General features: G+C 53.1%; 30 non-coding genes across 30 annotated transcripts; 12 read left to right on the top strand and 18 right to left on the bottom strand.

The window, feature by feature from the left end:
- Positions 1-167: 167 nt before the first annotated feature.
- Positions 168-239, bottom strand: Trnad-guc. The gene has a single exon. It is a non-coding gene; the product is annotated as a tRNA-Asp (tRNA).
- A 107-nt stretch (positions 240-346) lies between these two features.
- Positions 347-419, bottom strand: Trnad-guc. The gene has a single exon. It is a non-coding gene; the product is annotated as a tRNA-Asp (tRNA).
- Positions 420-526: 107 nt separating this feature from the next.
- On the bottom strand, positions 527-618 carry Trnai-uau. Its single transcript is given in 2 exon segments — positions 527-562; positions 581-618. It is a non-coding gene; the product is annotated as a tRNA-Ile (tRNA).
- Positions 619-996: 378 nt separating this feature from the next.
- Positions 997-1,069, top strand: Trnar-acg. Its single transcript has one exon. It is a non-coding gene; the product is annotated as a tRNA-Arg (tRNA).
- A 287-nt stretch (positions 1,070-1,356) lies between these two features.
- On the top strand, positions 1,357-1,428 carry Trnam-cau. The gene has a single exon. It is a non-coding gene; the product is annotated as a tRNA-Met (tRNA).
- A 245-nt stretch (positions 1,429-1,673) lies between these two features.
- Trnad-guc lies at positions 1,674-1,745 on the bottom strand. The gene has a single exon. It is a non-coding gene; the product is annotated as a tRNA-Asp (tRNA).
- A 107-nt stretch (positions 1,746-1,852) lies between these two features.
- Positions 1,853-1,924, bottom strand: Trnad-guc. Its single transcript has one exon. It is a non-coding gene; the product is annotated as a tRNA-Asp (tRNA).
- A 107-nt stretch (positions 1,925-2,031) lies between these two features.
- Positions 2,032-2,123, bottom strand: Trnai-uau. Its single transcript is given in 2 exon segments — positions 2,032-2,067; positions 2,086-2,123. It is a non-coding gene; the product is annotated as a tRNA-Ile (tRNA).
- Positions 2,124-2,501: 378 nt separating this feature from the next.
- Positions 2,502-2,574, top strand: Trnar-acg. The gene has a single exon. It is a non-coding gene; the product is annotated as a tRNA-Arg (tRNA).
- Positions 2,575-2,861: 287 nt separating this feature from the next.
- Trnam-cau lies at positions 2,862-2,933 on the top strand. Its single transcript has one exon. It is a non-coding gene; the product is annotated as a tRNA-Met (tRNA).
- A 245-nt stretch (positions 2,934-3,178) lies between these two features.
- On the bottom strand, positions 3,179-3,250 carry Trnad-guc. The gene has a single exon. It is a non-coding gene; the product is annotated as a tRNA-Asp (tRNA).
- A 107-nt stretch (positions 3,251-3,357) lies between these two features.
- On the bottom strand, positions 3,358-3,430 carry Trnad-guc. The gene has a single exon. It is a non-coding gene; the product is annotated as a tRNA-Asp (tRNA).
- Positions 3,431-3,537: 107 nt separating this feature from the next.
- Trnai-uau lies at positions 3,538-3,629 on the bottom strand. Its single transcript is given in 2 exon segments — positions 3,538-3,573; positions 3,592-3,629. It is a non-coding gene; the product is annotated as a tRNA-Ile (tRNA).
- Positions 3,630-4,007: 378 nt separating this feature from the next.
- Trnar-acg lies at positions 4,008-4,080 on the top strand. The gene has a single exon. It is a non-coding gene; the product is annotated as a tRNA-Arg (tRNA).
- A 287-nt stretch (positions 4,081-4,367) lies between these two features.
- On the top strand, positions 4,368-4,439 carry Trnam-cau. The gene has a single exon. It is a non-coding gene; the product is annotated as a tRNA-Met (tRNA).
- Positions 4,440-4,684: 245 nt separating this feature from the next.
- On the bottom strand, positions 4,685-4,756 carry Trnad-guc. Its single transcript has one exon. It is a non-coding gene; the product is annotated as a tRNA-Asp (tRNA).
- Positions 4,757-4,863: 107 nt separating this feature from the next.
- Positions 4,864-4,935, bottom strand: Trnad-guc. Its single transcript has one exon. It is a non-coding gene; the product is annotated as a tRNA-Asp (tRNA).
- A 107-nt stretch (positions 4,936-5,042) lies between these two features.
- Positions 5,043-5,134, bottom strand: Trnai-uau. The gene is given in 2 exon segments: positions 5,043-5,078; positions 5,097-5,134. It is a non-coding gene; the product is annotated as a tRNA-Ile (tRNA).
- Positions 5,135-5,512: 378 nt separating this feature from the next.
- Positions 5,513-5,585, top strand: Trnar-acg. The gene has a single exon. It is a non-coding gene; the product is annotated as a tRNA-Arg (tRNA).
- Positions 5,586-5,872: 287 nt separating this feature from the next.
- On the top strand, positions 5,873-5,944 carry Trnam-cau. Its single transcript has one exon. It is a non-coding gene; the product is annotated as a tRNA-Met (tRNA).
- Positions 5,945-6,189: 245 nt separating this feature from the next.
- Trnad-guc lies at positions 6,190-6,261 on the bottom strand. The gene has a single exon. It is a non-coding gene; the product is annotated as a tRNA-Asp (tRNA).
- Positions 6,262-6,368: 107 nt separating this feature from the next.
- On the bottom strand, positions 6,369-6,440 carry Trnad-guc. Its single transcript has one exon. It is a non-coding gene; the product is annotated as a tRNA-Asp (tRNA).
- Positions 6,441-6,547: 107 nt separating this feature from the next.
- On the bottom strand, positions 6,548-6,639 carry Trnai-uau. Its single transcript is given in 2 exon segments — positions 6,548-6,583; positions 6,602-6,639. It is a non-coding gene; the product is annotated as a tRNA-Ile (tRNA).
- Positions 6,640-7,017: 378 nt separating this feature from the next.
- Trnar-acg lies at positions 7,018-7,090 on the top strand. Its single transcript has one exon. It is a non-coding gene; the product is annotated as a tRNA-Arg (tRNA).
- Positions 7,091-7,377: 287 nt separating this feature from the next.
- On the top strand, positions 7,378-7,449 carry Trnam-cau. Its single transcript has one exon. It is a non-coding gene; the product is annotated as a tRNA-Met (tRNA).
- A 245-nt stretch (positions 7,450-7,694) lies between these two features.
- On the bottom strand, positions 7,695-7,766 carry Trnad-guc. Its single transcript has one exon. It is a non-coding gene; the product is annotated as a tRNA-Asp (tRNA).
- Positions 7,767-7,873: 107 nt separating this feature from the next.
- Positions 7,874-7,945, bottom strand: Trnad-guc. The gene has a single exon. It is a non-coding gene; the product is annotated as a tRNA-Asp (tRNA).
- Positions 7,946-8,052: 107 nt separating this feature from the next.
- Trnai-uau lies at positions 8,053-8,144 on the bottom strand. The gene is given in 2 exon segments: positions 8,053-8,088; positions 8,107-8,144. It is a non-coding gene; the product is annotated as a tRNA-Ile (tRNA).
- A 378-nt stretch (positions 8,145-8,522) lies between these two features.
- Trnar-acg lies at positions 8,523-8,595 on the top strand. The gene has a single exon. It is a non-coding gene; the product is annotated as a tRNA-Arg (tRNA).
- Positions 8,596-8,882: 287 nt separating this feature from the next.
- On the top strand, positions 8,883-8,954 carry Trnam-cau. The gene has a single exon. It is a non-coding gene; the product is annotated as a tRNA-Met (tRNA).
- Positions 8,955-9,123: the final 169 nt, after the last annotated feature.

Below are 9,123 nucleotides of genomic sequence, written 5' to 3'. Positions count from 1 at the left end.
AACAGCAAACCCCGTAATTCTGAAGTGTGAAGAATGCGAGAACCACTTCCTAAGATGTAGCATTTTTTAAGATTTCGCGCCAACTACACTCCACGATCGCAAAGTTAATGCTCTTACGACCCCCATACGGGCAACACTCGAACAGGTTTGTGAGATAAAAATCGCACCTCCCCGGCGGGGAATCGAACCCCGGTCTCCCGTGTGACAGGCGGGGATACTAACCACTATACTACCGAGGATGCGCTGTAGGCAGGTGCCCTTGTGCGAGAGATATGGTGCTAGTAGCCGCAAACGTCCTACACTAAGTTCGGCGAGTGATAGAGCAGCAATTAAAAATCGGATGTGCCTCCCCGGCGGGGAATCGAACCCCGGTCTCCCGCGTGACAGGCGGGGGATACTAACCACTATACTACCGAGGAAGACGCAGCTAGCGTCTCGAATGCACAATTATGTTACTCAAATAGCTGATACATCTCAAACCTAGCCTCCTGTTGCTGTCAGAGACAGCTGCTATGAAATAAAAGTATGCCCCAGGTGAGGCTCGAACTCACAACCCCGGCATTGCTCACGGCTACTGCCTTATAAGTACCGTGCGCTAACCAATTGCGCCACTGGGGCTACAACACGGCGCTCTCAGTTAGCGGTATTCACTTTGCTGCAAACCAGTGGTGGCCACAGAAACATACGATCGCCACCTGATGCCATACTGCGACTTTGGCACCTGACTACCAATGCTTCGTGCTATTCTTGTTTCATATGCTACGCTTACATGCATATCAACCGGCTCTCGTCGTCGAGAAAACGCGGGAAAACGCGCGCCTTGCCTTCTGCTACCTGTCGAACAGCGAGAGCAGATGCGTGGCAAGCTCTAAGCTCTGCAGGCGCACTGCGGCCACGCAGCTGCACGAAAGGTACCTTCCTTGGGAGCTTGCTCAGCCATGGAGAACACGTTTCTTAGCGAATTGCACTTGTCTCGTAGAAAGAAGTGCTGCCATTGGCCCTGTGGCGCAACGGATAACGCGTCTGACTACGGATCAGAAGATTCCAGGTTCGAATCCTGGCAGGGTCAGCATTTTGTTAGTTGCCGACGCGTAGCTGGGCAGTGGATTTCGTATGTCGCCGCATCGTGGAGTGCTTTGTTGCTCCTGTGCATCTCGCAGCTGCATGTCGAGTCGATCGTGGTAAATATCGCTGCCTGCAAGCGTCAGCGTAGCGTCAGTCGAGCAAAGTCGAGACAAGTCAAGCTGAGAGCTGTAGGAGATGATACGCAATTAAATACAGGCGTGTGAAAGCGACGCAGACAACACTTTCCAAGTGTCCCACGTCACGTGGCGAAGAGCGGGCGCAAGCCTAGCCAGCAGAGTGGCGCAGTGGAAGCGTGCTGGGCCCATAACCCAGAGGTCCGTGGATCGAAACCACGCTCTGCTAAAATTATTTATTTTGCGGACTGCGTCGAGCTCGATTATTACGCCCACAGCGTGGGCTGGGGTGCTTTGACTCAGCGTTAACAGCAAACCCCGTAATTCTGAAGTGTGAAGAATGCGAGAACCACTTCCTAAGATGTAGCATTTTTTAAGATTTCGCGCCAACTACACTCCACGATCGCAAAGTTAATGCTCTTACGACCCCCATACGGGCAACACTCGAACAGGTTTGTGAGATAAAAATCGCACCTCCCCGGCGGGGAATCGAACCCCGGTCTCCCGTGTGACAGGCGGGGATACTAACCACTATACTACCGAGGATGCGCTGTAGGCAGGTGCCCTTGTGCGAGAGATATGGTGCTAGTAGCCGCAAACGTCCTACACTAAGTTCGGCGAGTGATAGAGCAGCAATTAAAAATCGGATGTGCCTCCCCGGCGGGGAATCGAACCCCGGTCTCCCGCGTGACAGGCGGGGATACTAACCACTATACTACCGAGGAAGACGCAGCTAGCGTCTCGAATGCACAATTATGTTACTCAAATAGCTGATACATCTCAAACCTAGCCTCCTGTTGCTGTCAGAGACAGCTGCTATGAAATAAAAGTATGCCCCAGGTGAGGCTCGAACTCACAACCCCGGCATTGCTCACGGCTACTGCCTTATAAGTACCGTGCGCTAACCAATTGCGCCACTGGGGCTACAACACGGCGCTCTCAGTTAGCGGTATTCACTTTGCTGCAAACCAGTGGTGGCCACAGAAACATACGATCGCCACCTGATGCCATACTGCGACTTTGGCACCTGACTACCAATGCTTCGTGCTATTCTTGTTTCATATGCTACGCTTACATGCATATCAACCGGCTCTCGTCGTCGAGAAAACGCGGGAAAACGCGCGCCTTGCCTTCTGCTACCTGTCGAACAGCGAGAGCAGATGCGTGGCAAGCTCTAAGCTCTGCAGGCGCACTGCGGCCACGCAGCTGCACGAAAGGTACCTTCCTTGGGAGCTTGCTCAGCCATGGAGAACACGTTTCTTAGCGAATTGCACTTGTCTCGTAGAAAGAAGTGCTGCCATTGGCCCTGTGGCGCAACGGATAACGCGTCTGACTACGGATCAGAAGATTCCAGGTTCGAATCCTGGCAGGGTCAGCATTTTGTTAGTTGCCGACGCGTAGCTGGGCAGTGGATTTCGTATGTCGCCGCATCGTGGAGTGCTTTGTTGCTCCTGTGCATCTCGCAGCTGCATGTCGAGTCGATCGTGGTAAATATCGCTGCCTGCAAGCGTCAGCGTAGCGTCAGTCGAGCAAAGTCGAGACAAGTCAAGCTGAGAGCTGTAGGAGATGATACGCAATTAAATACAGGCGTGTGAAAGCGACGCAGACAACACTTTCCAAGTGTCCCACGTCACGTGGCGAAGAGCGGGCGCAAGCCTAGCCAGCAGAGTGGCGCAGTGGAAGCGTGCTGGGCCCATAACCCAGAGGTCCGTGGATCGAAACCACGCTCTGCTAAAATTATTTATTTTGCGGACTGCGTCGAGCTCGATTATTACGCCCACAGCGTGGGCTGGGGTGCTTTGACTCAGCGTTAACAGCAAACCCCGTAATTCTGAAGTGTGAAGAATGCGAGAACCACTTCCTAAGATGTAGCATTTTTTAAGATTTCGCGCCAACTACACTCCACGATCGCAAAGTTAATGCTCTTACGACCCCCATACGGGCAACACTCGAACAGGTTTGTGAGATAAAAATCGCACCTCCCCGGCGGGGAATCGAACCCCGGTCTCCCGTGTGACAGGCGGGGATACTAACCACTATACTACCGAGGATGCGCTGTAGGCAGGTGCCCTTGTGCGAGAGATATGGTGCTAGTAGCCGCAAACGTCCTACACTAAGTTCGGCGAGTGATAGAGCAGCAATTAAAAATCGGATGTGCCTCCCCGGCGGGGAATCGAACCCCGGTCTCCCGCGTGACAGGCGGGGGATACTAACCACTATACTACCGAGGAAGACGCAGCTAGCGTCTCGAATGCACAATTATGTTACTCAAATAGCTGATACATCTCAAACCTAGCCTCCTGTTGCTGTCAGAGACAGCTGCTATGAAATAAAAGTATGCCCCAGGTGAGGCTCGAACTCACAACCCCGGCATTGCTCACGGCTACTGCCTTATAAGTACCGTGCGCTAACCAATTGCGCCACTGGGGCTACAACACGGCGCTCTCAGTTAGCGGTATTCACTTTGCTGCAAACCAGTGGTGGCCACAGAAACATACGATCGCCACCTGATGCCATACTGCGACTTTGGCACCTGACTACCAATGCTTCGTGCTATTCTTGTTTCATATGCTACGCTTACATGCATATCAACCGGCTCTCGTCGTCGAGAAAACGCGGGAAAACGCGCGCCTTGCCTTCTGCTACCTGTCGAACAGCGAGAGCAGATGCGTGGCAAGCTCTAAGCTCTGCAGGCGCACTGCGGCCACGCAGCTGCACGAAAGGTACCTTCCTTGGGAGCTTGCTCAGCCATGGAGAACACGTTTCTTAGCGAATTGCACTTGTCTCGTAGAAAGAAGTGCTGCCATTGGCCCTGTGGCGCAACGGATAACGCGTCTGACTACGGATCAGAAGATTCCAGGTTCGAATCCTGGCAGGGTCAGCATTTTGTTAGTTGCCGACGCGTAGCTGGGCAGTGGATTTCGTATGTCGCCGCATCGTGGAGTGCTTTGTTGCTCCTGTGCATCTCGCAGCTGCATGTCGAGTCGATCGTGGTAAATATCGCTGCCTGCAAGCGTCAGCGTAGCGTCAGTCGAGCAAAGTCGAGACAAGTCAAGCTGAGAGCTGTAGGAGATGATACGCAATTAAATACAGGCGTGTGAAAGCGACGCAGACAACACTTTCCAAGTGTCCCACGTCACGTGGCGAAGAGCGGGCGCAAGCCTAGCCAGCAGAGTGGCGCAGTGGAAGCGTGCTGGGCCCATAACCCAGAGGTCCGTGGATCGAAACCACGCTCTGCTAAAATTATTTATTTTGCGGACTGCGTCGAGCTCGATTATTACGCCCACAGCGTGGGCTGGGGTGCTTTGACTCAGCGTTAACAGCAAACCCCGTAATTCTGAAGTGTGAAGAATGCGAGAACCACTTCCTAAGATGTAGCATTTTTTAAGATTTCGCGCCAACTACACTCCACGATCGCAAAGTTAATGCTCTTACGACCCCCATACGGGCAACACTCGAACAGGTTTGTGAGATAAAAATCGCACCTCCCCGGCGGGGAATCGAACCCCGGTCTCCCGCGTGACAGGCGGGGATACTAACCACTATACTACCGAGGATGCGCTGTAGGCAGGTGCCCTTGTGCGAGAGATATGGTGCTAGTAGCCGCAAACGTCCTACACTAAGTTCGGCGAGTGATAGAGCAGCAATTAAAAATCGGATGTGCCTCCCCGGCGGGGAATCGAACCCCGGTCTCCCGCGTGACAGGCGGGGATACTAACCACTATACTACCGAGGAAGACGCAGCTAGCGTCTCGAATGCACAATTATGTTACTCAAATAGCTGATACATCTCAAACCTAGCCTCCTGTTGCTGTCAGAGACAGCTGCTATGAAATAAAAGTATGCCCCAGGTGAGGCTCGAACTCACAACCCCGGCATTGCTCACGGCTACTGCCTTATAAGTACCGTGCGCTAACCAATTGCGCCACTGGGGCTACAACACGGCGCTCTCAGTTAGCGGTATTCACTTTGCTGCAAACCAGTGGTGGCCACAGAAACATACGATCGCCACCTGATGCCATACTGCGACTTTGGCACCTGACTACCAATGCTTCGTGCTATTCTTGTTTCATATGCTACGCTTACATGCATATCAACCGGCTCTCGTCGTCGAGAAAACGCGGGAAAACGCGCGCCTTGCCTTCTGCTACCTGTCGAACAGCGAGAGCAGATGCGTGGCAAGCTCTAAGCTCTGCAGGCGCACTGCGGCCACGCAGCTGCACGAAAGGTACCTTCCTTGGGAGCTTGCTCAGCCATGGAGAACACGTTTCTTAGCGAATTGCACTTGTCTCGTAGAAAGAAGTGCTGCCATTGGCCCTGTGGCGCAACGGATAACGCGTCTGACTACGGATCAGAAGATTCCAGGTTCGAATCCTGGCAGGGTCAGCATTTTGTTAGTTGCCGACGCGTAGCTGGGCAGTGGATTTCGTATGTCGCCGCATCGTGGAGTGCTTTGTTGCTCCTGTGCATCTCGCAGCTGCATGTCGAGTCGATCGTGGTAAATATCGCTGCCTGCAAGCGTCAGCGTAGCGTCAGTCGAGCAAAGTCGAGACAAGTCAAGCTGAGAGCTGTAGGAGATGATACGCAATTAAATACAGGCGTGTGAAAGCGACGCAGACAACACTTTCCAAGTGTCCCACGTCACGTGGCGAAGAGCGGGCGCAAGCCTAGCCAGCAGAGTGGCGCAGTGGAAGCGTGCTGGGCCCATAACCCAGAGGTCCGTGGATCGAAACCACGCTCTGCTAAAATTATTTATTTTGCGGACTGCGTCGAGCTCGATTATTACGCCCACAGCGTGGGCTGGGGTGCTTTGACTCAGCGTTAACAGCAAACCCCGTAATTCTGAAGTGTGAAGAATGCGAGAACCACTTCCTAAGATGTAGCATTTTTTAAGATTTCGCGCCAACTACACTCCACGATCGCAAAGTTAATGCTCTTACGACCCCCATACGGGCAACACTCGAACAGGTTTGTGAGATAAAAATCGCACCTCCCCGGCGGGGAATCGAACCCCGGTCTCCCGTGTGACAGGCGGGGATACTAACCACTATACTACCGAGGATGCGCTGTAGGCAGGTGCCCTTGTGCGAGAGATATGGTGCTAGTAGCCGCAAACGTCCTACACTAAGTTCGGCGAGTGATAGAGCAGCAATTAAAAATCGGATGTGCCTCCCCGGCGGGGAATCGAACCCCGGTCTCCCGCGTGACAGGCGGGGATACTAACCACTATACTACCGAGGAAGACGCAGCTAGCGTCTCGAATGCACAATTATGTTACTCAAATAGCTGATACATCTCAAACCTAGCCTCCTGTTGCTGTCAGAGACAGCTGCTATGAAATAAAAGTATGCCCCAGGTGAGGCTCGAACTCACAACCCCGGCATTGCTCACGGCTACTGCCTTATAAGTACCGTGCGCTAACCAATTGCGCCACTGGGGCTACAACACGGCGCTCTCAGTTAGCGGTATTCACTTTGCTGCAAACCAGTGGTGGCCACAGAAACATACGATCGCCACCTGATGCCATACTGCGACTTTGGCACCTGACTACCAATGCTTCGTGCTATTCTTGTTTCATATGCTACGCTTACATGCATATCAACCGGCTCTCGTCGTCGAGAAAACGCGGGAAAACGCGCGCCTTGCCTTCTGCTACCTGTCGAACAGCGAGAGCAGATGCGTGGCAAGCTCTAAGCTCTGCAGGCGCACTGCGGCCACGCAGCTGCACGAAAGGTACCTTCCTTGGGAGCTTGCTCAGCCATGGAGAACACGTTTCTTAGCGAATTGCACTTGTCTCGTAGAAAGAAGTGCTGCCATTGGCCCTGTGGCGCAACGGATAACGCGTCTGACTACGGATCAGAAGATTCCAGGTTCGAATCCTGGCAGGGTCAGCATTTTGTTAGTTGCCGACGCGTAGCTGGGCAGTGGATTTCGTATGTCGCCGCATCGTGGAGTGCTTTGTTGCTCCTGTGCATCTCGCAGCTGCATGTCGAGTCGATCGTGGTAAATATCGCTGCCTGCAAGCGTCAGCGTAGCGTCAGTCGAGCAAAGTCGAGACAAGTCAAGCTGAGAGCTGTAGGAGATGATACGCAATTAAATACAGGCGTGTGAAAGCGACGCAGACAACACTTTCCAAGTGTCCCACGTCACGTGGCGAAGAGCGGGCGCAAGCCTAGCCAGCAGAGTGGCGCAGTGGAAGCGTGCTGGGCCCATAACCCAGAGGTCCGTGGATCGAAACCACGCTCTGCTAAAATTATTTATTTTGCGGACTGCGTCGAGCTCGATTATTACGCCCACAGCGTGGGCTGGGGTGCTTTGACTCAGCGTTAACAGCAAACCCCGTAATTCTGAAGTGTGAAGAATGCGAGAACCACTTCCTAAGATGTAGCATTTTTTAAGATTTCGCGCCAACTACACTCCACGATCGCAAAGTTAATGCTCTTACGACCCCCATACGGGCAACACTCGAACAGGTTTGTGAGATAAAAATCGCACCTCCCCGGCGGGGAATCGAACCCCGGTCTCCCGCGTGACAGGCGGGGATACTAACCACTATACTACCGAGGATGCGCTGTAGGCAGGTGCCCTTGTGCGAGAGATATGGTGCTAGTAGCCGCAAACGTCCTACACTAAGTTCGGCGAGTGATAGAGCAGCAATTAAAAATCGGATGTGCCTCCCCGGCGGGGAATCGAACCCCGGTCTCCCGCGTGACAGGCGGGGATACTAACCACTATACTACCGAGGAAGACGCAGCTAGCGTCTCGAATGCACAATTATGTTACTCAAATAGCTGATACATCTCAAACCTAGCCTCCTGTTGCTGTCAGAGACAGCTGCTATGAAATAAAAGTATGCCCCAGGTGAGGCTCGAACTCACAACCCCGGCATTGCTCACGGCTACTGCCTTATAAGTACCGTGCGCTAACCAATTGCGCCACTGGGGCTACAACACGGCGCTCTCAGTTAGCGGTATTCACTTTGCTGCAAACCAGTGGTGGCCACAGAAACATACGATCGCCACCTGATGCCATACTGCGACTTTGGCACCTGACTACCAATGCTTCGTGCTATTCTTGTTTCATATGCTACGCTTACATGCATATCAACCGGCTCTCGTCGTCGAGAAAACGCGGGAAAACGCGCGCCTTGCCTTCTGCTACCTGTCGAACAGCGAGAGCAGATGCGTGGCAAGCTCTAAGCTCTGCAGGCGCACTGCGGCCACGCAGCTGCACGAAAGGTACCTTCCTTGGGAGCTTGCTCAGCCATGGAGAACACGTTTCTTAGCGAATTGCACTTGTCTCGTAGAAAGAAGTGCTGCCATTGGCCCTGTGGCGCAACGGATAACGCGTCTGACTACGGATCAGAAGATTCCAGGTTCGAATCCTGGCAGGGTCAGCATTTTGTTAGTTGCCGACGCGTAGCTGGGCAGTGGATTTCGTATGTCGCCGCATCGTGGAGTGCTTTGTTGCTCCTGTGCATCTCGCAGCTGCATGTCGAGTCGATCGTGGTAAATATCGCTGCCTGCAAGCGTCAGCGTAGCGTCAGTCGAGCAAAGTCGAGACAAGTCAAGCTGAGAGCTGTAGGAGATGATACGCAATTAAATACAGGCGTGTGAAAGCGACGCAGACAACACTTTCCAAGTGTCCCACGTCACGTGGCGAAGAGCGGGCGCAAGCCTAGCCAGCAGAGTGGCGCAGTGGAAGCGTGCTGGGCCCATAACCCAGAGGTCCGTGGATCGAAACCACGCTCTGCTAAAATTATTTATTTTGCGGACTGCGTCGAGCTCGATTATTACGCCCACAGCGTGGGCTGGGGTGCTTTGACTCAGCGTTAACAGCAAACCCCGTAATTCTGAAGTGTGAAGAATGCGAGAACCACTTCCTAAGATGTAGCATTTTTTAAGATTTCGCGCCAACTACACTC

Source organism: Schistocerca americana, chromosome 8, assembly GCF_021461395.2.
Source record: "Schistocerca americana isolate TAMUIC-IGC-003095 chromosome 8, iqSchAmer2.1, whole genome shotgun sequence".
Lineage (NCBI taxonomy): Eukaryota > Metazoa > Arthropoda > Insecta > Orthoptera > Acrididae > Schistocerca > Schistocerca americana.
The sequence above is the reverse complement of the archived record's forward strand: the minus strand, read 5'-3'. Positions and strand labels throughout refer to the sequence as shown.